Source organism: Spea bombifrons, chromosome 1, assembly GCF_027358695.1.
Source record: "Spea bombifrons isolate aSpeBom1 chromosome 1, aSpeBom1.2.pri, whole genome shotgun sequence".
Classification (NCBI taxonomy): domain Eukaryota; kingdom Metazoa; phylum Chordata; class Amphibia; order Anura; family Pelobatidae; genus Spea; species Spea bombifrons.
The window spans coordinates 64,000,364-64,004,281 of NC_071087.1; positions in this window are offsets into that span (position 1 = coordinate 64,000,364).

Sequence of the window (3,918 nt, forward strand, 5' to 3'; positions counted from 1 at the left end):
ACTCTTTGGTAATGCAGAAATGACTGATGAAAGTACTGATACAACCAACTAACAAATCATAAATCAACTTGATTCAACTTTAAAGAGGATCATGCATCAAGAAAATCAGATAAAAATTACTATGATTCTCTTAAATGTACATTTAACCCTCTGAGTGCTATATGTAGATTTAAGCAACAACCTTAAAAACAGCTTACACTTTAAGTAAGAAAATCCTATTATACGACAAACTGTTGGTTGATACCTATTTTAGGCAAACTGTGCATCTCATATGCTATATTGATTAAACATTTTTTTATTTATATAGTGCCAACAATTACGCAGCGCTTAATACAATACAAATATTCAAGGTATATGACAAGATGAGAATTGACAGACTAAGACAAACCAATACATTAGTGGAGAGAGCCCTGCTCGCAAGCTTACAATCTTGAGGGAATGGGGTGAGGACAAACATAAGGCACAGATAAAGGGTGAGAGGTAGTGTGGTGGCTGTATCAGTGACAAGGAAGTTCTAGCAGCTTAGATGGTATGTTTCTCTGAAGAAGTGACTTTTGAGATGTTTCTTGAATGTTGGGAGGGAGGGTGAATGCTGAAGGTTTGGTGGAAGTAGATTCCAGAGATATGGGGCAGGCCAAGTTAAATCTTGTAGATGGGAAAAAGAAGAGGTGAAAAGTGAGGAGGAGAGCCTTAGCCCATGGGAAGAACATAAGGATCGAGTGGGAGAGTATTTACTTATAAGAGCAGAAATGTATGGAGGGCCCAGGGGCGTAACTAGAAGCCTCAGGGCCCCAGTGCGAGAATCTGTTAAGGGCCCCCCCAACCCAATCTAACCCCCTCTCACACCATCTACCCCCTCTACCCCCCTTCTCACTATCTACATTTTGAGGTTTTGTTTTTATTTCCTTTTATTTGACAACCTGCCCCCCCCCCCCCAGTTATGCACATCTGCCCCAGGCTTGCCACTCTGTCCCCTGATATGCCTTTTAACCCCCTATATGCCCCTCTGCCTCCAGAAATGCCTTATACCCCTATACGGCAATCTGCCATATAGGGGGTTAAAAGGCATATTATGGGACAGAGTGGCTTATAGGGGGGATATAAGGCATTTCTGCAGCCAGAGTGGCATATAGGGGGTTAAAGGCATTTCTGCAGGCAGAGTGGCATAAAGGGGGTTAAAAGGCATTTCATGGGGCACTCTGCCTCCTGAATGGGGACAGAGGTGACACTGGGGAGCTGAATGGGGACAGGGGCTGATTGGGGACAGAGATTACATGGGGGCTGAATTAGGACAGCAATGACATGGGGGGGCTGAAAGGGGACAGAAGTGACACTGGGGAGCTGAACTTGTAAACACATACAGACACAGATTTTTTTTTTTGTTTAATCATTTGAAAATAATAATTTAAAAAAGCATTATGTTGTTTGTCCCCTACGGACACACTTACATACACACACATAATGATTGTTTTTGTTTTAAAAAAATTAAAAAAAAATATTATTCAGTTTGTACAAAAAATTTATTACTTTACTTACCTTCTACTTCTTCCACTTTGGGGCTTTTTCATCTTGTCCTCCGTCCTCTGGTAGCTGCACACTGTTCTCCCTGCTGACAGGATGTCACTGACCCGACATCCGGTGCTCCAGCAGGCTAAGTGCGAGGGGGCGGAGCTTTCACCCCTCACCCTGCTCATCATCACTAGGCGGCCATCAGATTGCTGGAAATGTAAATCTAAACGGCCGCTGTGTGCTGATGCCGCCGGCCGGAGCTACTTTAATACTTTTTTTATTTATTTAATATGCCGGATCGGCTTGCCATATTAAAAATAAATAAATAAAGTATTAAAGTAGTGCCGGCCGGCGGGATCAGCACCCAGTGGCCGTTTAGATTTACATTTCCAGCAATCTGATGGCCGCATAGTGATGGGAGCAGCGTGAGGGGTGAAAGGTCCGTGCAAGGGGCCGGAGCTTTCACCCTCACGCTGCTCCCATCACTAGGCGGCCATCGCACACAGCCGCTGGGTGCTGATGCAGCCGGCGCTACAATACTTTCTTTTTTTTTTATTTCATTAAAAAAAAAAGAATTAAAGTAGCAATTGTCCCCCTGCCCAGCCCGCCCCTTTAGTTTGCTGGCCGTCGGGCCCACGAATCTGGGAAATTTCCCAGTATCCCGGTGGGCCAGTCCGGCCTGCTTGGGCCCCCCTGAGTGGCAGAACTCCAGGTCCCGGTCGCAGTCGCGACTCCTGCGACCCCGGTAGTTCCACCACTGGGAGGGCCTTATATGTTAGTACCAGGATTTTAAATTTAATTCTAAAGGTTATAGGGATCCAGTGGAGGGTTTCAGAGTGGGGAAGCAGAAGAGGAGCGGCGTGCAAGGAAGAATAGCCTAGCAGCAGCATTTTGGACAAACTGCAGAGGAAAGAGTTGAGACAGTGGAATGTCAACCAGAATAGTGTTGCAGTAGTCAAGACGGGAAATGATAAGTGAATGAACCAAAGTTTTGGTGGATTCTTGGATGAGGTATGGGCGGATGCAAGAAATGTCTTTAGGTTCAAGCGGCAGGATCTGGTGAGGGATGAAGGAGAGGTTTGAGTCAAGGATGACCCCAAGGCATCGGGCCCAGTGGCTTCTCCAGCTTTCATATTTAGGGGGCACATGGGGGACAGATACCAAAGTAGGGGGGGCAATTATAAAATGCTACATATACTATATATATATATATATATATATATATATATATATATATACCGTATTTATCGGCGTATAACACGCACTTTTTAAACTAAATATGAAGCTGAAACCCTACCTGCGTGTTATACGCCGATAAATCCTAGAGCCAGTGGCGGAACTACCGGGGTCGCAGGGGTCGCAACTGCAACCGGGCCCTGGAGTTCTGCCAGTCAGGGGGGCCCAAGGGGTGCCGAGCGGTTGCTGAAGACGACCGCTAGGCAACTCTCGGGCCCCCCTGACTGACAGAAATCCAGGACTCCTCTGCTGGCGGCGGCGGCAGCCGCCGCCGCCGCCACCTGCCTCAGCGCTTCAACTCCTGTGTTGGAAGCGTGAGGCGTTTGTCTCGGGTGCCAGCGCTTCACGCTGGGCGCCGGCATATGACGTCAGACGCCGGCGCTCAGCAGTGAAGCGCCGGCACCCGAGACAAACGCCTCACGCTTCCAACACAGGAGTTGAAGGTAAGTGACCGGGGGGGGGTTAGGGAGAGAGAGGGGAGATCCTGAGAAGGGGGGTTAGGGAGGGAGAGGGGAGATCCTGAGAAGGGGGGTTAGGGAGTGAGAGAGGAGATCCTGAGAAGGGGGGTTAGGGAGGCAGAGGGGAGATCCTGAGAAGGGGGGTTAGGGAATGAGAGAGGAGATCCTGAGAAGGGGGGTTAGGGAGGAAGAGGGGAGATCCTGAGAAGGGGGGTTAGGGAGGGAGAGGGGAGATCCTGAGAAGGGGGGTTAGGGAGTGTGTGTCTGAGTGTGTGTGTCTGAGTGTGTGTCTGAGTGTGTTTGTGTGTGTCTCTGAGTCTGTTTGTGTCTGTGTCTGTGTGTGTGTCTTAGTGTGTGTGTCTTAGTGTGTGTGTATGTCTTAGTGTGTGTGTGTCAGTGTGTGTGTGTGTGTGTCTGAGTGTGTGTGTGTCTGAGTGTGTGTGTGTGTCTTAGTGTGTGTCTGAGTGTGTGTCTGAGTGTGTGTGTCTGAGTGTGTGTGTCTTAGTGTGTGTGTCTTAGTGTGTGTGTCTTACTGTGTGTGTCTTACTGTGTGTGTCTTACTGTGTGTGTCTGAGTGTGTATGTCTTAGTGTGTGTGTCTTACTGTGTGTGTCTTACGGTGTATGTCTTAGTGTGTGTGTCTGAGTGTGAGTGTGTCTTACTGTGTGTGTGTCTGAGTTTGTGTGTGTCTTACTGTGTGTGTCTGAGTGAGTGTG